The sequence below is a fragment of the Aythya ferina genome, assembly GCF_964211825.1.
Source record: "Aythya ferina genome assembly, chromosome: 8".
Taxonomy (NCBI): domain Eukaryota; kingdom Metazoa; phylum Chordata; class Aves; order Anseriformes; family Anatidae; genus Aythya; species Aythya ferina.
This window is the reverse complement of record NC_140304.1, coordinates 22066981-22094779: the sequence shown is the minus strand read 5'-3', so window position 1 is coordinate 22094779 and position 27799 is coordinate 22066981. Positions and strand designations below refer to the sequence as shown.

At 38.9% G+C, this 27799-nt stretch overlaps 1 protein-coding gene across 6 annotated transcripts in view; it reads left to right on the top strand.

Moving 5' to 3' along the window:
• ST6GALNAC3 (ST6 N-acetylgalactosaminide alpha-2,6-sialyltransferase 3) overlaps positions 1–27799 on the top strand; it is a 249563-nt gene that overhangs the window by 63711 nt on the left and 158053 nt on the right. The window lies entirely within an intron of this gene.

Sequence of the window (27799 nt, the reverse complement as noted above, 5' to 3'; positions counted from 1 at the left end):
CCAGACAGGTTGACACTGATGCTCCAAAGTGCAGGTTTGCAAGATGATAATTCCTAATCTCAATAGAAAAGAGGTGTCAAATTCAATTTTACTGAGGGACTGATTGTAATTTGCCTTTTAACTCTAGGATGCTACAGAAACAATCCACTTGATTCAGCTCTTAGTGTTTTCTCTTCACTTTTTGTTCTGCCTGCACATAAGCAAGTGTACCTAAGCTCATGTGTTCCTCTGAGTTACTAGTTACCCATTCTCTGTAAGCATGATTTAATCTTACACAAGCTCAATATCTTATTACTTTTAGCTGTCATTAATCCTGAAGATGCATCAGATGCATGGGGATGTTTGAAATAAATCCATATTTCACGAAATGGGGGCTTCCCTTATAAAGAAATATGCATAATCTAGGCTTGTGAAAGGGATAACAGGACAGGAAACAAAAAAAATCCTCCTTGATTGAAATAGGTCATAAGACTCAGTAAAGTCTCTGTTTATTTGTTTGAAGAAACCTGGGGAAAAACTCAGTTTTGAAGAGTAGAGATCCTACGTGTATTTCCCCAGAAGCCAAGAGGCCTGCTTGTTTGAATAGGAATTGAGATGGGCCATTCATCAGGGGTTTGTGTGTCCTTCGCGTGTCCAGAACCACATTATGCTAAGTGGTTTAGGATCGTAAAATAAATAAATAAATGAAAATCGAGTGTTACGTACTACAACATCTGTTGAAGCTTATACATATTCTGATCTCAAAGTGCTTCAAAGAACAAACATCCTGAGTGTCTCATACAGCCTACACAATAAATCTAAAAGCTTGTTTTAATGCCAGTTTTGATGGGGGAGGAGGAGTAAAATCAGGGGAAGTCCCAACAAGAAATCTGAATAATGAGAGATTTGGGGGTGTTTTGGTAGCAGCTAGTGTAATCATGGGAAGTGGTTAGCATGCTGTTACAGCCTGTTCAGGATGAATAATGTTACACTTAATAAGAGGCTTAGGATGAATTTACTGATAAAAACAAGCTTTTATAAGGTCTTCAGTGTACACAGTGCTTACTGGCACTGGACCAAACAATCTAAAAGAAATATGTGCATGCCCCAAAATAAATAACTTTGAGCTGTGTTATGACTTTCAAAATACATACTAATTTAAGAAGAATAGATCTAGACATCTCTTGCCCTGAAATAACTCACCTAGCCTCAGTATTTGCACAGTGTATGTTTGGATCACTTCTGAATATTAGCATGATCCAAATTGTTACCCTGTGCAAACATTTACTAAGGCAGTGTGAGGTATATTCTGTAGTTTGACGGAACTTAAAATGCCAATTAAAAATGATGACTTATTTAATGTCAACAGGCCATACCCTGCAGTGCTTACTCAAGCAAAATTCTAATTGACTCCAGTGGGAGGTTTGCTGAAGTAGGAACAGCAGAGAGGAGAGGAAGAGGCATAAGGAGAGGCACGACCTCAAATATTACCCCAGGCATCATAAGGAGAAGCGTTTTGTATTCCCTAGAACTGATGGGGAACCTGCCTCCCTTAGGGATGAGGATTGAAGGAGTGGGGATTTCTGTACATATCCAAAATTCCCTGCAATTGCTATTCCCTTTAGGAAATATTTTCGTTGAAAGATGACTTTTCATCAAAATGATGGATTTAATGACAATGAAATAACTCATGAGCTTGTATTTGTTTTCCCAAATGAAAACAAGCCGATGAAATGGGGAGGAGGAAAGGAGATGAGGTAGCATTAAAATGTATGCACAAAAAGTCTAAGTGTTTAATTCAGACACATTTCACAAGAATCTTTTTCTTTTTAAAGTGCCTACATCTAGAAAATTTCTTCCAATTTTATAAAATGAAAGCCCTTAAATATTTGATATTTAAAAGAAAAATGAAGTGGCAAATGAACAAAAACAACAAAGATTGTTTCCATCTCTATTAGGCTTTATTTAGGGGCCTTCTGGTTCTCACTGTCCTACTCCCACTAGCCAGAGAAAAATGTTCTTTTTTCTTGTGACACAAGAAAATATAGGAAACATCTTTCAAGTGATTGTTCATCTCTATCCATTGTTCTTCTCTGTTCATTGTTTGAATATTATTTTGTGCTTTTTGAACTCAAAGAAACTTTGTGCAAGTCTTTGGTTGTTACTACTTGAGACGTGTTCTCTAGACAGACAGTTTGGAAGGGTTCATCAGTGGCTTTATTCCTAAATGCTTTTGACATAACCAAAAACACTGGAGAGCAAACTGGATTGATTACTATTGACTGATAGATTAGTCTTTTTTTATTTATTTTTTTTTTTGCAGGTAATGAGTTACTCTGTATTCAGCGTGTAAGTATAAATTACAGTGGTTTGGTTACCTTTATTTTATTAAATGCATCTTGACATTTTGAAAAATAACAGAATTTCATAAATTTGACCTTCTCTTTGTAGATGTACATATATAAATTTTACATTTACATACGTGGCTAACTAATTTGTAATGGGTTATATATGTCTTTAGTAACTTCTGTTCTACCTTCTCCACCTAGTTCTCATGCAGCAGGAATGTTTTAAGAACAAAGGAAATGAAAGCTGTATTGTCCTTTTGCAGAACTTTGCCATTTATTGCCAGAGGTCCTGGCTCTTCTGCTAATTTACTACCTCATTGTCAGCAAGTGATGTCTTGCTTGGTTTTATCATTTCTATGGCTTTACCTTAAAAAAAAAAAAAAAAAAAAAAAAAAAAAAAAAAAAAAGTCTTCTGGATTTTCCTGCTGCCTTTTGAATTTTCCTGATTATCCTGAGGATAATTAGATGATCTACATATGGAACAAAAAAATACTGTTTAAGTGCAGCTATTGTTTTGGTGGTAGAGGACCTAAGCAGTGTGGAGATAGGCATGCCAAAGGAATAGGACGGTTACAGACACGTGTTCAGTGCAGGTTCCTCTCTATCCTTTCTGTTCTCCACACAGAGAATAGAATTATTCCATTACCCAACACTTTTCACTGAATAACTTAAGGAGGACTGGCAAGCTGCTCATTGCATAGAGGCTTGTAACTTGGTTTTAACTTGACCGCTGTGGTTTTGCTCTGTCATGAGCGCATGTCTTTAGCGTGGAGTTGTCAGGAGAGCTGACGTTCATTTAGGTGCCTGGTAGTCAGGGAACATTTCATGTAACAGATGTGTTTTTGGAGATCAATTTTCTATTGGATTTTTGCATCTTGTATCTGAAAATTTAATTTATTCTATCAAGAACTGATTTAAATAGACTTTCAGACTAGGGCCAACTTTGATCTGTCATTGACTTAAAACCTAAACAGGTTTCTCTTTCTATCATATTTTTTCACAGATGTACGGTAGCTTCAAGTGCTTAAAAAAACCCACTGATTTAAATATTCTCTTACTCCTAATCTTTCTGTTGGTTCCTTTAATTCAGCAGTGCAAGAGAAATGATGAGAACTCTGCACTACTTTTCTCTTTTTTAATGGTTGACTTCAGCATAAAGTGAGATTTTTTTTTGCCTTTAGCCCCTGGTTGTAGCTGACTTCCACTAGAGCTGTGTGTGGAGATTGTCTGAGTGCATATTCAAAGTCTTAATTGTGTGCATGGATGTCTGTAGGGCAACTTACTGCTGCAGTGCTTTTGCTGACTTTTTTTTTTTCCCCCTAGTATTTTTGAGATCATAAAATCAAGGGTGTTCGGAAGTGCGTTCTAGATGGTTCTGGGGGGGGTTAAAATATTTCCAGTTAAAACATGTGCCCACTATAGCTGTATCCTACAGAGGGTCTTACGGCCATTCAGTCAGGAAATTCTATTAGCTCAACTAATAACAAAGATGATTGGACAGTATTTTTTTTTTTTTTTTTTTTTTTTTTTTTTTTTTGTTATGAATATCTTCTTCTTGGTCACTATCTTGTGTGTGGACCCTGTAAAAGATGTATGTATTAACAGAAATGCCTTTAAATGAGTTTTGTTCTCCTGAAGTGCAGCCTGTTTCCAATACCTATGCCAAGTGGAAGGCATCCTTCCAGTAACGACTGTAGGGAGAACAAACAAACAAAAGATTGAACTCTGCTTGTGACAGTCACTCCTCACAAAGGAGGAATGTGGAATTTTTTTCTCCATGTTGTTTTTACAGCGTGGGCACTGGTGGCTGTTCTCTTGTGCTCTGGGTGTTCACTTCTGCTGTTTGCTTTCATCTTTTGAGCGTGCATCCTTCTATGTTTCTTCGAGTGGAAATTTTTATATTCTAGATTTGTTCAGTTTAAAGAATAATTATTATATTTGCTTCATAGTGGCTCTGCCATCTAATCCATATTAAACATTGCAACTAAACATGTGGACTAGTTTCCAAGGAAACAGCATTCCCTCCTCTGCCCCTGAACCCCTCGTGGAAATTTTGAAAGTGAAGTGTCTCCCTTTAATCGCACTCTGTTGTTGCCATCCTAATCCTGAACTTGGATTCCCAACAAAATTATAGCTTTTTAAATGTTTGCAATGCTGTCGTGAAGTTTACCATGCATTCCAAATGATTTAAGATACTTAAATGGTATTGGAACAAATTACTGCCTTCATTATGACAGACAACAGATGAGTACATTATATGACTTAGTCGCAGCTTCTTTAACTAAAATACTGTGATTGTTTTCCATCCAGTAGTTCTGTAATTACTCTTTCTTTATGTTCACTGTAAGAATCAAGCTGGCCTTTTTTTTTTTTCCTCTTCCCTTTAAATGGCAAAATATAATTTTTGGCCTTTTTCAGGAGAAGGATTGATTAATTTATGTTTCAACATGAGTGGAACGTTGGTCTAAACCGGCTAAAATTTGGCAAACATGCTTTGCTACCTTCTAGTACTACCTTCTTAGCACCCACTTTCTTTTTATTTCTTTTTTTTTTTTTCATTCTACTGAAAGTTTTCATGTAGTAAGTTTAAAGAAGTCAGCATATTTGCTAGATTGCTGATAGGATCTAAGCCTGTAATTCTGAAGAGTGTTGAATGCCTAACACATTCATTGCTGAACACATTTTGGCATACAGGTTAAGAAAGAACAAACTTGATGCCTTTGTTGAATAAAGGATAAGCCAGGGTTTTAATTAAAAGGTGTTGGTACGTGATTCTCCCTCTGAGGTAAACAAGGATCAGAAATGATGTTGCAGTTTCCCACAATCCAGAAGGGCATCTGCACAAATCTGTACTGCATGTGTCGGCCAGCCTGCTCCCAGGTGGCGGTTGTTCCAGCTGTGCTACCTTGCTGGACATGCCAGGTGGATGTTCAGCAGTTGGATCTGAAATGTGGGAGGTTGTCCTCTCCTAGCAGCTCTATTTCAATAGGTATAGTGACCGACATCACGTTCATTTCAGATCAACTACCAATACACTAGCAAATTCTGTGTACGATACTCTTTTGTGAGAGCCAGTGAAGGCACTGTCTAGAGTGCTTCCATATTTAATTGTTTTTTTAAAAAAGAAGGCATAAAATTAGTGCACTGATAAAAGATGATGTTTACAAGAATTGTGATCTGTATTAGCTACTGTGCAAGAAAAGATTTGTAAAGGAAATTTTTTGGATACCTTCATGTTGCTGATGAAGTGTTTGGAGTAACGAGTGGAGGAGAGCAGAGCATGCTTGTGCAAAGTTTCAGCATTTAGTCAGAGTTTTATATATATGGGATCAGATAACTTTGTGAAGACAGATATCCAATGACGTACTGCTGGTATTTTATCAGTGTTTTGCTTTTGAAGGAGCTCTCAATGTAGTATGGCACCGGCATACAGATGCAGACGCCGTGGCTGTCTGAAGCAGTTGAGTCTGGGACCTGCTGCTCCTCTCCCTTGATGCATGGCTGTGTTTCTGCTTGAGCCACCTTCTGAGGATGTAAGCTGGGGAGGATGTGGGGGAGATGCGGATGGTATTCTCCTCAGATACTGAAATGATCCCACATCGTCAAAAGAGGATTGTTTTTGCAGAATTGCCAAGAAAAGAAACTGGTACTTAATGTAAGCAAGCGCTATATAGGCTGTAGAATATGCTGATAAATATCTGGGCTTAGCTTACAAGTCTCCAGAAGTCAAAGTTAAGCATACTTTCCCAAGGACTCTTTGCCATTGCTTTGAATTACTCCTAAGGAAATTACTTAAAGGGCTTGGAGAACTGAGGTGGTAAAGAATGTAACACAGAAATAATTGATCCTTCTGGTTTATTAGGTTGTGTCCCTGTTGTGGAAGTTTTGTCAATAACAATAACACTGTGGAGATGTCTGTCTGCAGTTAGTCTGCAACTAGATCAAACATTTCATGGAGTTCTAGCAACATGATTTCTCCTTGAAGAAGGTGATGTATTATTTAATTTGTAACTAAGTCCTGGGATATCTTGAAGCACAGCACTGTTATTTATCTTTTCGATTCCAGGCGAAAGTCCACTGGTTACGTACAGCACTAACCTGAGTCTGTCAATATTTGGCTTGCATGCAGTTGACAATGATTTTGGAATATTTTCAGTGCAGAATTAAAGACATCACTTTTTAATTTGATTTGAAAGGATAGGGTGTTTGAAGGATCCCTTTCAATATGGTGTTTACTGAGTTCTTAAACAGGTGTTTCTTTTGTATTTTGTAACATTTAAGATGTATTAATTTTCAAATACTAGTCTAGCACATGGAAAATACTTCCTCAGCAGGTACCAAAATTACACCACTCCTTTTTGTTTCTGCAGTGATAATAGAAGTCCATTTGCCTGGTGACAGTCTTAAGTCACATAACAAGCCATCCTGCTCAGGATTGCTCTTGATAACTGGATGCTGAACAGTTAAATTGGTGCTGTGTTGGCACTCTAAATGTTGCAGCAACCCTATGCGAAAATCTGTTGCTGTGGTGCTATGCAAGCTTTTCTTCATTAGTAACGTCATGCTAAGTAGTCTCTGATGGTTTCTTTTACTAACCTTCATACAGTGAGGTAAACCTTGAGTTTTAAGTATCTGATTGTGCTGACCTTCACTTCAAGGAGGCTTTTTAGTTAAGCTTTTAGCCTTCCATCGGACAGAAACATTATCATCAATAAAAATAAAATAAGCATATAGTCTTGCATTCTCTGCTTACTCAAACCGAACTATTCATAAACATCTAGCTCTTAGTTTGGCAACTATGGGCAGTCTGATGACTGCATTTACACCTAAAAATTTACTGCAGTGAGGGTCATTCCATTTCGAAAGAAACTACTTGGTAGATGAGTTGGCAAACAGAATGACTTTGTCGTGTTTAAAGCAGCTCTGCCAAGAATTGGCTGGAAAATGCTTGTTGTCTGTTTGTACCTTTGGAAATGAGAGGCACAGAAGAGGTTTGACTTTAGTCAAATAAAATATATGAGTCTGTCTTGGTCAATGAAGGAGCTGACATATTCTGGGATTTTATTCTTCGTAGCTTCTGCCTTTAAAACGTGACTGAAAAGGGAAGAAATTTGATGACCAGTGACAGTCAGTGCCAAATTATCTGATGAGGGATGCAGCCATAAAATGAGGTTACTTTTATGAGTTACTTTTATGAAAGTTCAAAACATTTTTCTTGAAATGCCAATGTGGGGTAGCCCACATAGCATATTCAAAATATACCATGAACAGTCTAGGACAATAGTAAGGAAAAACATCCTGAAAATTAGGAGGTCCAAGTACGGTGATGGACCTGGAATTTTATTTCTCCCTCTCTTAATCACTCAAGCGTGGGCTGCCAGTGTTTTTACCAAAATGCTTCTCTTTCCAGTTTGGGCTCTTGCGAATGGGCTCCACTGAGCTATGCTTAGTGCATCACATTCACAATGTATTGATGCTTCAAGTGGGCCCCTGGCATAATGTTTGTATGGAACTAGTAAAAGTAAATCAAAGAAACCCTTTGAACTGCATGCAATTTAGATCTTTCTTTTTGGAACTGAAGACTGGAGGTAATTATTTACATTTGTTTCAGATTAACTGTTTCCCGTCCTTCCCAAAGGGAATAATCTTTCCTTGCTTCTTCCTTTGTACAGCAATTTATTTTACTTACTCCTGCACTTTCTAAAAGGAAGAGAACAGTAGGAAGGAAAGGGAAACAACCTTTGCTTTACAAATGCTTGGGGCATGATACCGTCTGTTTTACTATGGCTGAGAAACACTTCCTGGTTATAACTGCTCAGGATCTACATCCAAAGCAATAGAAGGGGCCCAGAGGATAAAACTTCAAGGCTGTTCTGAACTGGAGAAGATAGCATGATCCAGAACTGAAAAACCTTCCTAGAAATTTCCGTGTGAAACTCCTCTGCCACTTGCAGTAAAGGAGATCTGGTTCTAGTCTTCCAGTGTGTGAGGTTCTTTTTGTTTTTGTTGTTAGTGAGAAGTTTAGACCCACATAGTCTCAAATTTGTGTCAGGTTCAGCGATATTTGTGTGGTCACATTGGCAAATTACTCAGGGTGAGATTAAGTTTTCAGTTGGTAGGATTGCCTTTTTATGAATTAAAACAAGGGAGGACATTTCTGAGAAGAGGGGTAAAAACAAACACTAAACCCAGCCCACGTTCTTAGCTGTGTTGTCCAATCCTGATGATTTTCATGCCTGAAGGTGTTGCAAATTACTACCTGGCAGCACACAGTAAATCTGTGTGTGGTAGCTGACGGATTAAGCACTAGGGATTCCAGCAGGGATTAGGCCACACGTTCTGGAAGTGCAGATGTCACTCCTGGTTTACATCACAGAGCTGAGTTCAGCTGCCGTATGTTTCACATAAAAACAGGGGCTGTTATATCATCCCAGTCCTCCCTTTTTTTCCACCCCATCCCATTTTCTCTTTTTATTTGCTTCACATTGGTGTTTTTGGCAGCGTTTGTCCTCGTGGAGGTTGAGTGCTAACTGCTGCAGTAGCCATGTGGAAGCAATGTCAGGCTGTGAGCCCACTGCACGAGCTGGGGAGGTGGCCTCTTGGTTGAGTCTGAGAGGAGGAGAAAGAGCTGAGAGGATTTGAGAAAGGGAGCTGAAGTGAGGCAATTCAATGGCAGAATGAAAGTAGGAAAGCAGAAATGGAGAACTGAATGAGACATAAGTTTGGGAAAGTTGTCTTGTCTCTGATACTTGTCAGAGCTGCCATCTTTCATTCAGCTTGCTTGTAGCTTGCTCGCACTCGTGTAGCTCATCAGATAATGTGTTTGTGTATTCATCTCAGATGCGCTTTACAAGTATGCATATGAATTCATGTAGAACAATTAAAAGTCATGAAAGAAATATGTCCTGCCCTGAGGTCTTAAAATCAATGTGGGGAGAATTGAGCTACATGCGTAGATGCAGCAAAGGGAGAGAACGAATTCACTTTCACCAACTGAAAGCAAGACTGCAGCCAAGTCTGAACAGAAGCAGCCGCATGTAACTGATTGCTGCTAGTCAGCAGTGCAGCAGGACCTACTGAACAGTAACAAATACTGCTAATAAGTCTAGTAATACCATCAGGAACAGGCCTACACTTCGTAGCAAATATGTCATTAGTGATTCTTGTTAGTTTTCACTGTGCTCAAGGGATGGAGCATTGGAACAGTGCCCTAGGGAGACAGTGGGCTTACATCACCACAGGTGTTTAAGGAGAAATGGGCTGCTTCTCTTGAAATACATGCTTTGCTCCAGTTTTGGGAGATACTCTTTAATGTGTAGGTACTGGCTGCGTGGAATTAAAGGCTCCTCAGGCTGTTTCTTTCCTTCAGGGAAACCTTGAAATAAAATAGGAGTGGTTTTTGTTACATGGAGCTCTGTGTTAATATGACAATTATGTTATATTTCTTGCATCAGGGTTTCTGCTAATTGCCTGCCAGGAATGAATTCCTCTTCTGCACTCTGCCCTTTCCCCGTACATATTTTAACTTTGGTGAGAGCAGGGTTCCTTGTGAGCATCAAACCCAGGATGTAACTGGCTTCTGGATAAGAAGTAGGTCAGGTCAGTGTAATCACCAGGAAGCTGGTACAGAGAATTCCCTTGTGTGTCTCGGCACAGATTTGCTTGCAGGCCTGTCATCATTCAGATTTCTCCTCTGGCTTAGCCTGGCAGGGGCTCTGGGAGCATTTCAACCTTGTGCTGCAGGTGTGGTGTGGAACTACCTGGGCTTCCCTCCGCTCCTTAGTTCCTGGCCATTGCAAAGGTGGTGTGTGCCACAGGTGCTTTGGCGGCTTCTTTCCAGTTACAGCAGACCAAGTATTTCACTACTAAATTAAATTGTGTACCTTGGGTCTTTCAGCTTGATGTAACTTGTTTGGGTGCAACCTGGTTGTGTATCACGCAGACGTCAGGCTGGATCAGTGGCCAGAAGGATGGATTTGCTTTGCCTTAGCCATCTGTGTGTCCTGCTATGCATGGAGGGCTGAACACTTCAAGTCTGACTCTGTTTGGGGAACTGAAATTAGCATGGTTTCCTCCCAAGTAGCCCCCTATGTCCAATCGTTATCATGATTCCAAGGACAAACTGGATGTTTTGCCAGTGTTTTCTCCAGACCGAGATGTCTTTGAAGAATTAGTGTTTTCCACCTGGCTGTAACAGGTTGGAGCAGAACAACTCTTCCAGCAACTTACCCACAAATGTCTGCCAGGAGAGCTTAAATTACTCAGCAAAGAGGCTGAGAAAGATATTTAAGTTTTTCAAATAGAAAAACATTTCTTACTCCTATGAAAGCATCCCCATTGCTTCTGAAGATGGACTTTTCTTTCTTCAAGCACTGCAGAAGCAATTCTGAATGGGAAGGTCCTCTAACATTGTAATAATATTAAAGGGATAGGAAACGTGATATTTTCAGCTTCTACTCTGCTCAAACTCTAAAAACTGGTCCTGTCTTGCAGTTCTGAAGCATGCATAAGATGGAAGAATTATTAGGAAGTACTTCTGCCTCAACTCGTGCTTTTCCCTGACCTGTTTTATTTAGGTATAATTAGGAGGCATGGGTTGCTGTGGTGGTGGTGGTGTTGTCATTGTTTGGTTGTGTTTTTTCCTTCTTACTTGGCTTTCCACAGACAGTAGGTTCCTTGATTAACAAATGACATTCTGATGTTGTGAAATAGCTTTGGAAAAGACTTCAGATTTCCTCACTTGTGGACTGCAGTATTTATTTAATCTAGTACTTAGAAGATGAGATTTTAAACTAGGTAGCTCTCGTGCTGTAAGCACATTCTCGGGTCACAGCCAGACTTCATAGTTTCCCCACAACATTTACAAATGCACAGAGCAAATCTGTGTGTGATTAATACTGTTTTTATCCAAAGCAGTGAAGTCCATTTTCTTGCAAATCTTCCATATTAGTGTGCTTTAATAGTTAGTCAGGGATGCAAACGGAAGAACCCTGTAGCCTGATGAGTAACGAGACACGATGCAAGTCAGCAGGGATTGAAGGGGGACCTCTGGCACCCAATCCCTGTCTGTGTCATTTGAACAAAAGGGGAGCTCCTCTAGCAGAAGTGAGCTCTCAGCACAAACACCAGCTGCCAGCAGAGGATGGCAATGCACAGGCCTTTCTGTTCCTGGGAACTCAAATTGCTGGGAAGGAAGATCATCCTGAAAAGATGCTGGGTGCAAGAGCGAGTAAACTTTTCTGTTCTGTGATTTCTTTGATTCTGTCTAGCATCTCCTCTGATATGGGCATAAAGCTGGTTCAGCTGAGTCTGACAAACCAAAGACTTAATATTACTGAATATTACTGCCAGGCTGCCGTATTTTGATGCAGCAAGGTTGTTCTGGATGGGAAGTCAGTTAGGTGTACATCACTCTTTTCTTCCTGTCATTATTATTATTTAAAACAAAAACAAAAACAAACAAACAAAACAAACAAACAAAAAAAAACACAAAACAAAACACAAAAAAAGTCTCTGGTGATTTATGATCTCTTTCCACTAGAATAGATTCTTGTCCTTGAACCAAACTTTTCACACACCAACACTATTGCAAGGCATTTCTTTTCAATCAGGTGCGTATTTTTCCTCTGGCAATGGTGACCTTCACACACAAGGTACCGGCTGTCCCTTTTATAGGAATGATGCTTCAAGCCCCATCTCACTGGCATCACCTTCTGCGATTGCCTTTTTGTTCACGTAGTGCTTCAAGGTGGGATGATTGGTAATAAGCTTCATGCTATCTCTGATGGCTGTATCAAGCTGAAATAGACGTATCCAGGCTGCATCTTTATTTCGCATCTGATGCGTGTGTCATAGGAATCCTTGGCTTGTTTTAGCACTGCGAGGAGCACCCGTTCACTTGCTTTGACTGAGGGCAGTAATTGTGTTGTCTGTGTACTTTCTGAAATTTCAGAATTTATATTTATTCTTTGGTGTTCTTATAGAAAACTATAACCCTTGTTTCAGTTTCACTAGTATTTAATTTGGTTTGTTGGACAGTAGCTTTGCATCATTTTCCTCAGGATTATGCACGAAAACAGCATGGTGCAGTACATGGAGTAAGGTTCATGTTGCATTTAATTGTCTGGACTTAGTGCATGTCTCATTCATTCTCTTGACTGAGTGCTGTATTGCTTTGTGAACGGGGCACTGTATTCGTGTCCTACATGCAGAACGTTACCACTGATCCACTGAGCCACTGATCCCTGCTGCTCCCTACTTCAGTGTGGTGCATTATTGTCTTGTCTGGGAGCTGTGACATAATTATTCACCTACCTGAGTTGCTGCACATGACCATTTATACAAAACATTGCCCTACTGTCTTGAGTATTCTTCTTCTCTGTCCTCATAGGGCCTTGTATGAAGCTTGTCTGTGTTTTGTACTTGTGCATTTGCTTTCTGCTTGCTTTTGCACCTTCTGAGTGCTGGATGAACAGACACGGAGCCCGTACCACTGGTCTCCTATTTGCATGGGGCCTTGCTCACTAGCTTTGCATCTATCTGTAGGTCTTAACAGACTTCCTAAGCATTCTTGCTTTTCCTACGTTTTTACTTCGCCTTATTAATCTGTTGCACAATAATTTATCTTTTTAAGATTTCTTAATAGCTTGACTTGGCCATTTAATGCAGATTGCCAATCTATCAAGGTTCTCTTTCTCCAGATTTCAGGTTATGCTTTGTTGGCATACGACAGCCATTGTGGGTTGAAAAATGCTTCTAAAATTTTGTGTAGGTCCTCCTGGTTTATGCTGAAAAAATCCCAACACTGTTTGGAGCCTGTGGCAGCCATTGCCTATTAGATGGTAATGTGGCTGCTCTTGTTCTTGCTCTCTTTCTGTCTAGCTTCACTGCAATTTTTCATTGTGATCAGAAGGATTCCCAATTTCTGACTAAATTCTTTTCATGTCCATCTGCCTGGGGACAGGACTCCGGTACATTGCCACGGTCATTATTTGTTCTCTGTGTGCAGGAGCAGAGGGATTTGGTATTCTTAGCTTCTGCTCTTAGGTACCTGAAGGAGCTAATTTCTCTCTAGCACCATGTTCACTGCAGAAGAATAAAGGGAGACAGAGCCAAGAAGTCTAACACTTGACCTTTTTTTCCTTTCTGTTCATGTATTATCCCAGCTCATCAAGCAGTTTCTAAATGCAGAGCTTTCTAGATGTTGCCTTAGATGTGAATATGCCATAAAATCTCCTATTGGGTAGCAGTTTAATTGTAAAACAGCAAGCTTGGGAAACTGGCTTTTATCTTTTTTTTTTAGTTAACTCATCTGAGTTGGAAAGAGATTGGTTACCTCATTAATGAACATTTGTATAATCCTTGGAGAGTTGTGAATGAAAAACTTGATTGAACTGCAAAATTAGTAGTGGTGATGGCTGTCTTTGTTCACACTCAGCTTTATTATTGCAGCTGCACACTGAACTCTTTCCCCTCCTCGCATGTACTTAGGCACTTTCTTCTCTACACACAACAGTGGTTTTTTTTTTTTTTTTTTTTTTTTTCTCATTTTAAGAACAATTACATTTCTAGGATAGACTAATGATCTCTCTAAGCCCATCACTCTGCTCCTACAGCAGCAGCACTCCCCTGTAATCCCCAGCACCCACCATCTCTGCTATGGGGACATTCGAGGTACTTCCCTGCTTCTTTCCTTTATCATCTGCTTATGGGCAGGTTCTGCCAAGAATTTCTTCTCCTTTCTCTGTAAGATATATTGGTTGAAGCTTATCAGTATTGAACTGCTTTACTATCTGTTAGCCTGCGCACCTGCACTTAAATGATCTGCTGCCTTCTGCATTTGATATCATTTGCAGTGCTCACTTATTTATGACCACCGAGTATTTTAAAAGTCAAATCTTCTCCTGCACCTACTTGTTATCTGTCTAACGCTGGTATCCCACCTGACAGTATTGATCCTAATTCCTCGGACCTGCTGGATCGCGTTGCGCACGGTTTAGTCTCCAGAAAGTTCAAAGGTTCCCCAGCAGTTCACCTGAAGAGCGTGAATTCAAATCTGTTCCCACACCGGTGTCCGCTGCCCTTGGCAGGCCCCCAGAACCCTGTGCCTGGGGGTTGTCCCCTCCCCTGCCCTCAGCAGCTCCCAGGCACTGTGCCTTCACTCTGTTGCAACCACAACTCTCACCAATTTCAGCTTCAGCTCTTGGTGTGGAGGCTGAGGTGGCCCTGTGATCACAAAAGCTGTTCTCCAAGGGTCCTCGTGCCCTGATTTAAAGCAGGGCATCCATAACAACTGCAGTGTGTGCTGGAAGATGCACAGCTTCTGCTGATGGGTATGGTCCAAAGTGTGTGCTCCACGTGTTGAGGTCCTGATCATTGTGCGGCGGGGGGGAGAGAACACCATGGCTCTGCTTTCCTATACTAAATCTTACTTTGCTGCTTCATTGCTCTCCACTGACTTAATTTCTGTCTCTGTAGCAGGGCTGATTCTGGGTAGGTCGTATTCTACTTGTGGTCACAGGCAGAAATGGGAAAGGAAGAGATGCTGCTTTTTCTGAAAGTTTAGTTACTATGTAACCTTTGACTCATTCTTCAAATTTTCGAGTTAGTTCTTCCAAAAGATAATTTCTCATCCCTGTAATTAAGCCCTCACCTTAGAGCTCACCTTAGCGATGTGCTTCCTTTACCATCTCTCTGTCTTCGTTAAAAACAAGGAGGCTGAATTATGCTGTGATTTTCATCTTGGCAGTATCCTCAAAGAATCTCAATTGATCAGAGATGAGCTTTTTTCCCCCCTGCAAATAGATCAAATTTGTTTTAATCAAGCAAATTCAATTTCGTTGTTCCTCTTTTTGATCTTAAGAGAGCACTTATCCTTGATGCAAGTTTGTCTAAACTATGTGGTTCCCCAGGGCACATATGTAAGCTCATGATGGAAGTACACTCATCGCTAGCTCTAGGAATCTTCCTTGACCTAAGCCTGATCAGAAAAATGTCTTCTGGATTGTATGAGTGTTCTGGGGGTCCTGGCTTAGTGCCCTTCTAGGCAGGTATCCCCCGATTATAATTAATATTTTCAGTATTGTGTTAGAAATGAACTGGGATGGACTTCCTTCCTGAAGGCATTTGCGTAACCGAACCTCGTTATGTAAGTACTTGTGTTTTGTGTAGATGTCTTAGTTAAAAAGCCTCATTCATCGTGGCTGCAAAGCTTGGGCATAATTGCGAGCATGTAAATGTTGTTCATAATTTTCTGGATTTCTCTTATTGTCTACTACACAAAGGCTTATGTTTTAATGATATTACCTTTAGATTCTAGACTGTAGGGTAAAGTTCTTTACTAATTTCATTATGCTAAGGCTTTATCCATCTAAGCTGAGGTGGTGGTAAAAATTATTTTTTCTCAAGAGGCTTAAGAAGCTTAATTAAGGAAGGGAGTCTTGCTCTAAGTGGCCTTCAAATAAAAAGCAAGGAGTGCAGTGTTTGTTTCAGGGAGCCTAATGGCAAACTTCATATTCCATTAAAAAATGTTTTTTTTTTTTTCTTCCCCTGTAGATCTTGATGGAGAAAACAGTCACTTCATGCCCACTGAAGAGTATTGCCTGGACTGGGCCACTTAGTTCCATGCAAACATTTAATATTTATTATTTCAGATTTGATTATAGCTTATTTATATTGTCGGAAAAGTTGCATGCTCTCACTTTGGGGTTTGGCCCTATGACAGGTTGAGCAATCCAGTGCATGCAGGCAAAGATAGCCTTTGATTTGTGTAGATGACATTGGACATAACCTTGAAAATTGCAGTTTGGTGTTGGTTTTTGTTAACATTTCTGTAAATTAAGATCATCTCAAACTCTGACAGAAAGCAGAAGCAGCAAGGGAGGTGAAGTGGGGCTGAATGACTCTAATAAGTGAAACTGAAGAGCTGGCCCAGCTTAATTATGCAGGGGGGTCAGAAGGTACGTCTTCACCATTGGAACTGTGTGTGAAGGCAGAGCAAGGACTGCCAGGCTGGGAGTACTGGGAAGAGAAGGAAGATGATGTACTTCGTTTCTATCAGACCAGGTTTGTGGGTCTCACAGCTCACCGAGTCCTGAAGAGCAGGAAGCAGTGGCCGGGTCGTTGCATTGAGATGAGCCGTAAGCAGTAACAGGCCAGGGGGGCTCTGACAGAAAGGCTGGGGCGAGTACTGAAAGGAGAAGGTGAAGCTGAGTTCTGCAGGGCCTGACAATAGTGTTTTTTATTTTTTTAGTTGGATGGAAGGGGATCCAATGGAAATAATCAAAGGAAGAAAAGCTGTGGGGAAAACTAGAAGACAAATTTAGCAGCAGCTTTTTTTGGATATTTGAAATGAATAAATTCAGAGCAGCTGTGGGAAAGAAAATGTCAAAACTTAAATAATGGGGACCCAAATTAGTTGTGCTGATGTCCACACAACTCAAGATTGTGCTTTGGAAATGTTACATAGGAAGTAGCTTTGAGACACTAAAAAGGTTTTTTGAGAGGGAAGAATCGAAGGTGACCCCCTGACTATGGGCCCGACTATTACAACTGCAGCGATTATTTACAGAAATACTCTGCAGTATTATGCGACATCTATTGATCATTTCTCACACATATACTGTTGGTTCAGAGAGCAAGATGAGCAAATCCTTGTTTTTCTTCTCAGCAGAAATGTCAGGGAACAAACACTGGCTACCTTTACCAGAATTTCTGCTGGCAAAAAAAAAAAAAAGTGCTTTAGTGGAAGTGGAAATCTCTGTAAACTAACTAAAAGGAAAATGATCTTTTTTTTTTTTTTTTTTTTTTTTTCTTTTGGGAAGGGGTGGGGGTAAGGCTTGTTTTATGTTTTATATGCCTTTAGCAGTATTATTTTTTTTTCCAAAGTTACAAATAACAAATTCTCAACATTGAAAAATGTGTTTAAAAACACATTTTTCTGGCCATACGTTATATTATCCGGCCATTTTCCTCCACGAATACTAATGTTCCAAAGAAAGGTTATATTAATTGGTTGATGGTATGTAGCAGAGGTATTCAGGGTGGAAGTTAAAAGTAATCCAGAACTTGACTGTAGATCATAACGTTATTATTCCAAGTGACTTGGGTACAATAAAGGCCAATAATGCGCTAAAATATGTTGTTTAATTTTTCTTTTAAAAAAAAGTATGTAGTGCTTTGTCATCAATTAACTGCGGGAAGGCAAATTATAGTTACAGTAAACTATGCTTGCTCTATAAATCACAAAGAATTAGCAAAGAATTAACATAACTGGTAATTTAAAAACTGCCTTTAGCTCTGAGTAAGGATTGGCTGCAGCCATATTTTAATGTAGTTGAAGAAGTAAAAATAGGTCTCCTAAAGAGCATTTCTGGAATTAATTATCTGCTCTCTTATGAAGTGGTGGTATCTTTTGTAGTCTTAGTTGTGAAAGGGTAATGTGCTATGGAAAAGCCTGGTTATCTTTTCATGGACCCACTTCTAGGTTGGTTTTGGAATGGCAAGGCTTGTTATTGCCACCAAAGGGCAGAGGCAGCTACTTTTTCCATTTCCACTGGCTGGTAGGGTGCAAATGCATGAAAACTGCCTGACTTCTCAAATGCAGATTAATAAGAAGAAATTCAAGGAGAGACCTTGGTATTATGTTTTGTTTTGTTTTGTTTTGTTTTGTTTTCCCCTGCATATCAAATACGTTTGGTATGTTTCTGAGACAACAGACAAATTGCTCAGTTGCACGCTCCAAGACTTTACTCCTGCTGGCTAATGAAGTAGAACAAGACCTAGAAGAAAAATACACCTTTCTCATTGGTTTGCAATATCACATTAATTTTCTTGTGGAGTCTTTCAGTGTATTGACAACCTCAAAATGAAGCTTATGCAAATTGAAAAATGCTGTTGGTGGTTTTTGTCTCTCTCTTTTTTTTTTTTTTTTTTTTTTTCTGAGGTGGTGGGAGTGGTGTTGAGCTTGTCATAAATGCAAATTAAAGGCAGTCCACTCATGCTGAAGATATCCCCCTCCTCCTGTATTCCCTCTGTGATTACACTCGGTCAATCTCCTTCTCTTATGCTCTTCCCTCTCTCCTTCTCCTCACAAAAGATTGGGAAATGCTACACAAAGACCATGTTAATCTTCAGTAGTAGTTTATTTTAGAATGAGCCTGAGCTTGTTGCATCCTCTCTCACCCAGATACTTAAGTCAATTCATGCTCTTCACTGTGAGATCTTCAAAAACAGCTTCAGATTTCTTCCCTTAATACTGCTGGTAGCTTTGGTCTGCGAGAAATATGTTATGCAAATATTTTGGTCTTTCGTAATAATGCAGCTAATTACTACTTAAAGACTCTTCCTAATTTGTTGCAGTTAGGCTTGATCAAAGACTGATATAAACAGATATTATAGCTGGACACTTGTGTTTATTTAAACTCTTATAGCTTAGAGGACTCAATTAGAACAGAAGAACACAAAATGATTGTGTGCAGTGCAAAAGAATAAAACAAATAATTTCCACAACCTCTTTAATTTTTTAGATACTTTCCATTTGCTTAACAGATGTGTTGTTCGGTGGTTCTTAAAGCTATTTCAAATGCTGTTTATACATTTTTAATGCTTCTGTTAAGCCACAATGTGTAGGCATTAGATATAAAACTCATATTCTTGATGTTTTAAAGAAAAAAAAATATTTTTTATGTCTTGTTTTTTGTTTTGCTTTACCTGTTTGGCTTCTTATTAGGCATGCATTTAATGCAGCCTTTTTAGGGATGAGAGCAAAGCTGTGAAGAAACCTTCCAGTGACTTGGACCTGTATTCTTTGGAACAGCAAGGAGATCCATAACACAGAGCATTCCTGCTTGCATCTGTTGGGTTTAGTTTGAGGCAAGGAAAAAGAAACTTTGATCTTGATTGATCAATCCCAGACAGACATAGTGTGTTACGCTGGAGGTATGGTATCGCAGAGTTAAAACTATATTCCAAGTAGATCTGAGAAGAATTTAGTTACTTAAAATACCTTGTTATGCTATGTCTCACTTTTCTTGGCTGTGGCTGTGACGTATCAAGTTGGTTTTTTGGTATGATCTTGTGGTACATAAAATTGCTTTCCCAAAGCTGTATAACAGAAAGAAGTGATAGCATTGAAAAAGACATTAATCCCTAAACTGCTAAAGTAAGTGGATATTGAATACTAAATTAGGTTGGAACAGGATTAGCCTAAGTGAACTTTGACATGTCGTAGAACTGTTTCAAAATCTGTGTTCACTTGTGGAAGATGTATTGAAACTTTTTTTATACTGAGTTCCCTAGACAGGGGTGGCGTCTATCTGGAAATTAATGTGATCCTGTCCCCACCAAAAGTTTTAAAAAGTGGCAAAATACTTTCTTGGTATTCTTTGGTGACACTTAAGTGCCATAGTGATATAATGGAGTGAATGTTAGGGAGAACATTATCATAGCATTGAATAAATTACAACATTTTGGCATTTAATGTTCGTAATGCAGATCTCTGATGCCTTTGTGTTCCTCCTCCCTAGCCTACCATAGAGTTTTTATTCTCTTTCCTGAAGCTCCCTGGGCTGGGCACCAAAACGAGGTGTACAGGACAAAGTTGCAACATCCTCTGCAAAATGATAGACTTTTTTTTTCTGTTTTCCAGCGTATTACTACTCAGTGTACTGGCCTGTATTGTGTGTTGTGTACTTGTTTTGCATGAATTAGTTTTCACACTTGTTGTATAGCACACATGCAAGTACGTACACACATATTTGTCTACTACAAAATTTGAGATGCATAGCACCTAAGAAGCTTACAGCTACCACTGATCCTAGAATAAAATGGATGGTGTTTACAATGCAGTTTAATGGCAAGCACTCTGGAACAAAAAATTGAAGTTGCCTAAACAGCATGGACATAAGTGGGACTTTGATACTTAAATATTTTTGTGGACCAGAGACCTTTTATTCACTGTAAACCTGTCCGATTTCTGTTTATTATTTTTTTACTTTTGAATGTCAGAGCAAACGTTGATGAATGTTCTTCATTCAAACAGCAAATTATTTGCCCTGAAATTTTCAACTCTAGGTCACTTCCAAAATGCTATTAGGCTTTCAGTCTTTTGTGTGCCTCATCCTTTGGTCTTTATTTTCTGTTGGTGAACCAAGCATAAAACTAAAGGTAGGACCTAATGCCCCAGACCCTCCTCAGGGGCTTCTGCCAAGGGCTGGCACCCGGCGGTTTTTGCCGCCCCGTGGGCTAAGAAAGCTCTTTGTGTGTGAGCAAGATGGGGTGCGTGGGGTCCCTCCTGAAGGAACATGAACTTCTATTGCTGTTGGTCAATTTCCAGTTGTGCAGTTCTCAGAACTGGTCAAGTTATGTTTACTTATTTCTTATCTAGGTTTCCTACCTTTCAGCACTTGGTCTTGATGGAACAACTAATGATGCAGAGTGTCTTCGCTAGAGCCATATTCTTGTGATGTGGTTGATGAAGGTGGTTTTATTTTTTATTGCTTTGTAATTTTGTCTATCAGTTTATCACACAGAGCTACCCAGTTAGGTGCACAATGACACTTTCCTTAGAAGTTGTCACAAAATTTAATGTAAGGCATTATATTTAGCAAGGGTTTTGACAGTATCATAGGGATGTCAGAGCTAGACCTGCACAACATGTGTTATATTGAAATGTAGCCTTAAGCTGTGAGTTTGGCTGCCATTAAAATAAAGTAGTTATTTATGCATGCAAGCAGCATTTTGTCCTATGAATATGCGGAAACCAATTAATGAACCTCAGCTTTTTGGGAGTCCTAATATGATACTATTTGACAGATGAACCAGCATGCTTTAAAGAGACCTGGTAGTACTCGGCACTCAAGATATTTCCCATTTGGGAGAATGTTCTTTTTAACTTTTTAAACTTTTTTTTTTCTTTGTTCTTCCAGAGACAGAAAAACCTTCAGCAGAGACTTCTTCAGGTTATTTTTTTGTATTATTTTTTGGTTTTAACTCTAGTCAAACTAGCTAAATGGGAAAATGGACTGGATGTCATTGATCAAGTTGCAAAGTGATTTGGGAACAGCTAGAAAAAAGGTAGTGAGTGACTTATGCTGCCTTGTGGGTTGTCTGCTCTGCCAGGACGCGTATCTGTGCTTCACACACATCATTCCTTTCTAGCTATTTTATTGCTGAATTTACTGACAGTGTTAGCCATAGGAATAAGCTGACCTCATAGATCTTCGACATTGACACTGTTATTTATGATCCCACATTAACAAACTGGGGCAAGAAAGTTTAAATGATTCTGTCAAGGCCAGAAAAGGAACTGAACATTTCTGGTTACTGCTCTGTAGCCTAAGCGTGTTGTTCCCTCTGTAGGATCCCTGGCTGGAAGTCATCCAGTAATCCTTTGCTTTAAAAATCCAGGTTTAATTCTAGTGAAGGTTACTAAAGCCTTTTTCTGTTTTCTGTTTAAGAAGAAAAACAAAAAAAGACATAACAGATGACTTTATTGGCGCACATGTGTTATAGCTGCTTTCAGATTTATGTTTTCCATGCAGATAGATGAATGATTTCTGTGGAAGTAAATCAATTGCACTGAAGCTAGTAGTACAAAGCACCAGGGTTCAATTCCTAGTCTAAGACAATAGAGGTTCTGAAATAATTTGAAATATGATTTAACACATTTCTCTTCTAGAAGAATTTACTAGCATTGTTTGGTCCTAAAACACACACATGACAAATTGCAACTTGGTGTAGTGTAAATGTGCATTAAAATTTTGAAGAGCTGCAGAGTATTTCTCAGCAGGAGATTGAGGCTCCTCTGGCTTCTCCTTCCCAGACATTTTGTTTTCCCTTCTTTTCTAATTGACTCATCTTTCTTCTGCCAGGTACTGCACCTAATTGTGAATATTGTCATCCAAGCTTCATTTCAGCTGTCAGTCAAACAGTTATGTTTTCCAGCCAGTAGAAAGTGGTCATTGGTTATTCTTATCAAACTTGTTTTCTACGTAATGCATTTTTTTAATCTTTCCATGCAATCACTTGCTTTTAAAGCACAAAGGCAAATCTCCTGTAAAAGAATGTACTAAGCACCTTAAAGATTTCTGAGAAATCATTAGGTAATTCAATGATTAATTTCATGTTTGGGAGTCAGGAGAAAACATTATTATGTATTATGGCAAAGCTTATAGGAGAGGTATTTAAAGAGACTTTGAAAAATCTATACCACCACTCTTGATGAAAAATCCTGCTTTCACACTACAATCTGAATAGCAAAACATTTACTTGGCTTCACTAGCCCCCTGTGGATTCCTAGCTGATTCTTCTATCTTCCCTAACTGTGCAACAATATGAAATACTATTATTACAACCATTTACTGTTATGAAATAGCAGCGGCTAATATGTAAACCTAAGTGTGTAGTAAATTTATAGGATACACCTCTCTTAAATCTATAAACTCGATATGTTCCTAGGGGAATCTGTCCTTTAAAACACTTTAAAACAACTGCATATTGAAAGTAGCTGAAGCTCCGAAGTTCCTTTTCGTCTGTTCTCAAGCAGGTGTTGAGGAATTTGGAATAGATGTTACATGTGGGATTCAGTTGCATAAACATAGGTGTCTAATGCCATTTCATGTGCCCAGGGACAGAAAAAGCATGCGCCCTCAGGGGGAGGTGTGAGGCACACCTTCCTAGAAAGTCAGCTGGAGACGTCCAGCTCATTTGTCTAGAGTGTTTGTCAGAAAAAAAGGTAATGGGCTCTTAGTAGGAAAGAGTTTGCCAAAAAGTCAAAGCTAATCAGTCAGCTTTGGTGCAGTTGTAGCATCAGGCAGCGCTATTCTGAGAAGACAAAAAACAGATTTTGATTTCTTCTGTGGAGGGAGATAAAAAGAATAAGAATAAAGAAGTGCCTTTAGTAATTATTTTCAGCAGAAGCACTTTTCTCCTAGAGGCGGTTTTTCATTCACCCTTCTTAAGGTCTCCCCTACAGAAACAGAGCTCTAGGAAATACAGTGCGGTCCCCATTGATCCCCATGGAGATTGGTGGGAGTTCTGCTGATTTCAAGGAAGAATGTGTTCTTCACTACACGTGTAAATGACCTACCTAGAATTAAGAAGTCTGTGCCTTGCTGTAGCGTGTGCCCTCACGTTGTATGTTCATTGCATACTTTAAGGACTGTTTTTCTCTTTATGAAATTGACATCCCTATGACTTGCTTTTATGTTTTTCTCCCCTCCGGATAAAGTTTGTTCTGACAGCTTTTCCATCAGCTTGCTCCCGAAGTATCGCTGGGCTTGGGTGCTGGATGGGTAGTTCCTCTGTTACAGGGATGGCTGGGTTTCAATATGCTGTAAGAATGTAGTCTTTGAAGCAGTTTGGTTAAAGATAAATTAAAAATTAACGTATAATATTTGTTTTTTTCATGGAAGACTGCTCAGTGATGCAATGTTCTGCTTGTAAGATCAGTTTTGAGGAATATGAAAATATCTGGCTATGTCTTATACATGTAAGTGTGTTTTTGATAGCTATTTTTTTTACCCTAGCTAAATGTTACCAGTCAAAGAAGTAACAAAAAGAATGATTCTTAAGCTAAGACTCTCTGAAGTTTCTCTGTGTGTTCTGTCTTACATAGATTCCTTCAAAATAAGTGCTGCAGATTTCAGAGAATCTTGTTTACAACCACATTATTTTCAGAATTAACTTCCTGCAAAATCTATTGTTGCCTTAAAAGCAGTGCCACCGGAGCTCTCTTCTATAGGCCATTGTTACGTGTGGCCCCATTGGAAGCAATAAGGTCATTTCTGAAGGGAGCTGACACCAAAAGCAATGAGCTGCCGTGTGTTGTTACTGTTATTCACAACCTTTAATTCAAAGGCTCTGCAGTAAGAATGTGATAGCATCAGCTCAAATAGCATTTTGCTTATTCCCTTCTTAGAAGTATCATTGACCTGTGGGGAAGCTGTGGGACAACCGGGCAGTTGCAATACAACATACTCAAAGGCCAGAGCAGTAAAAACATTACTAAATGTCAATGAATACATTTAGGCATTGGGATTCAGAAAAGGTACCTTGTTTTCAGGGGTTGTATTGAAGAGAACAGAAAGCAGCACACAAATCTACAGCAGAGACATAGATCAATGGAGGACACTTCTTAAAAACATATAGGTCTAAAAATCTTTTAAAATGTCTTTTGGAGGAATGGGCAAGTTAGTAATTAATTTTGCATTGACTGGTTGTAAAATATACACAATTAAAGAAGTGTCTTCAGCCCCCAGGTGACTAGCATTCGGGAACTGGAAGAGGTACGAATACAGGCCTGTTTCCCATCGCCGATTGTGTGAGCAGAGCAGCTGCTCCTCTGCACGGCGTCCTTGCGTCAGCACAGAGCTGTTGGAAGGCAATTGCTAGGTATGGAACTGGAGCACGGTTCCAGTTTTACTGAACCCTTTCAGGGGATTATATTCTGTCTCTTAGTGGGTCAGCCAAGGATTAAGGCCATGAGACGGTTTTATTTGCCAAACAATGGCAAAAATAGTCTTCCTTTATTCTTTTAGATTAAATAAAAGGGTTTATTTATGTATTATTTGATGCCCCAAACTTGTAAGTGTTATGGTCAAAATAAATAGCAGTCCAAGAGTTTATACAATGATATATTTTGATGTGGTGGGTAAGAGTGGCTCAAGTAGAAGGAAAGAAAAACTTTCCAAACTACTCATTTTTGCTGCAGAATTTTTTATTTTCCAGGGTAGTGTGAGGAATTGCTTATTTGTTAGGCAGTGATCTAAGCCTTGGTATTTAAATAAGTTTCACTTACTCTCAAAGTTTGACAGAGGAAGAGCTGGAGTTCCGTTTTTGGTGTTGTTTCTGGATTATATTGGTAGTGTCACATCTTAATTAAAGGTGAGACTAACTTTCAACAGTGCTGTTTCTTCATTACTTTAAAAAGAAGTTGGCGTTTTGCCAAAAGTTAATGACAGCTAAATTTTGTTTTTCTAGTTTTTGAATGTTATTGTCTCAACTTCTAGCTCCAATTTTTTCTTACACTAGTAAACGTCATACCAGCTTCTTTCTAAAACCCAGAAATTTTCTTCCTGATATTTTTCCAAGGAACACGCTTGAATAGGAACAGATGGCATCTAATGCTTTCAAACACGAGGGCCTTTTCTATAAGTGACTTTAGTTGTGTCTCTTTCTACATTTTTGGCATGTAGCTTTGCAACTTTGATGCTATATAAATTCATCACTTTAGGACCCGCTGCGTGGCCACGCTGTCCAAGCCATTGTTTGAATACGTGCAGAGATACAGACACTGCTCTGAAGTTCTAAAGCTTCTTGCTATACATTGCTGTCTGGATCAGCAGAATGGAAAATTATATGTCAAATAACACATAAGTGAATATTTAATTTGGCTTTTGATTTATACTGTTTTCACAGCTCTTGTAATCTTTTCGCAATTTCTCTTTGCCTTCACTGTCTAAAGTCATGCTGCTCAGTAACAGTTGTGCCTGTACTAAATGGCTGAGTTAAAAGGCAGTATTAATGCTTGGGCAACTCACAGGGGTACATGCACATGTTCTATTTGGATTGCATTAAATGAGGTTTCAGAACCATATGGCAACGTACCTTAACTATTCTTTCTAAAATAGTCTAACTGTTGCAGCCTTCTGTTCTAATTAGTTACATCTTCTGAGCTTCACCAATTCACTGGAAAAACTGCACGTTTAATATTGCTTAAATTTTACTCAAATGCCTTTTGTTCTTGTGGGTGTATTTTAATACTGTGCGTGTGAAATGCAGATAGCTTCTTAGTTACTTGCCTTGCTTTTAATATCTCCCTGGACAATACATGATTATTTTGAAATGGTTTCCACTGTTTATTACAGTCAAAAATATTTCTGCTAAATGGCTGGGATTTGAATGGTTGCAGAAACCATATGAATATGCTTCCTTTGAAACAGACAGATTCCTTACAGAATTACAGTGAGACATACTTGCTATGTTCTTTTAATTCTTTCTTTCCTTATTTTTTTTTTCCTTCAAGGTTGTTTTGGAGGCAGGGGGAAACGGGACGCACTGTTTCAAATGGGAGTGTGCTAGTCCATCGTTTCCAGATGTTTGAATGTTCACCTGGAATACGTTCTTCTTAAAGGACTTGCTCTTGCGTACTGGAATTGGCCGTTTATTTAATTAGAAATCTAGTTGAATCACTCTTATAATCAGTAAGTCAACAAAAGAGTTTTGCAAATTTTTATTTTGTCCTTACACCTTTTCTCTTGTTTTGCCTAAGATGACGTAGTTGTCCTGCTTTATTCAGTTTTCATCATCGACTGTGGTAAGAATGTATGGTTTGTACTCCAGCCTACTAAATGTGGAGCTGTGTCTCCATTATGTGTAAATTTTAACTTTACTCTTACATTGGAGTGTCAAAATTATTATTTTTATGATCCAGAACAGTCCAGAAAATGGAAGAAGCACTAAAAGTTGTTTGGCATGAGCATTATTTTTTTTAGAAATTAGTAGTCTTTTTGTGAGTAGAAGAGACGAAAATACCTGCCATAGGACCTTTTCATCAGTAAAAAGAGAAACTCCATTCTCTTGTTCCCAAAGGCACTATGCAAGTAGAATAATATGAGCTGTAATATCAAATCAATCACATTTACATTTCAAAAGCATCCTTCATAAGAGTGCCCCAGAGGGCTATATCCAGCTAATAAAAACACAAATAAAATAAAATATTTAACAAGCTAAATCAAGCAAAGGTAGGGTGTGCGTGTTTTGTAAGCCTGACCTTAAAAATGGACAGCAAATCAGAATTTTTCAAAGAAATTAAAAAAAAAAAAAAAAAATTCAATGTCTATAGCTAGGGACCAAAGCATGCAAGTGCACGGTGCAAGGAATACATAATGGATCAGAGGCAAAAGCCACAGAGGCTAAGCAGAAATTGGCCTGAATAAGAGGGAAAATATGGGCATGAAGCACTACAACTCTGCACTGTGCCAGAACACGTTAGGTAACCTGTGGTTTTGCTGGAGAGAAAAAAAAAAAAAAGGCCATCTTAATTGTTTGATATAGAACTAAGATTGTAGGATCAGAAACTCAAAATTGAAACATTTCCTCGAAATTAAATTTATTCTCAGATTATTACAACCGAGTTGCACTTCCAGATAGGTTTTAAAAAAAAAAAATTAATAAAGAGTGGAGATCTATGTTTAAAACAATCAAATACAGTTGGTCTTGGGCGGCTTCTGAGCCAAGAAAATGTTATGTTGGCTTTTCACCATAAATGCTTTCATGTCATCACTTTTCTTTAGCATCAAAAAGGCTCCACTTAAAGGGTTTACAACAACGGGGCAGACCCACATGCATTTGCATGTAACCATACTGTCTCTCCTTAGCTTCTTCAAAGTTGTAAAGTTGTTTGGGTCGCTCTGCAGGCTGCTTTATTTAAACAATGTGGGTTTGGTAGTAGTGTTTTTTTTTTTTTGTTT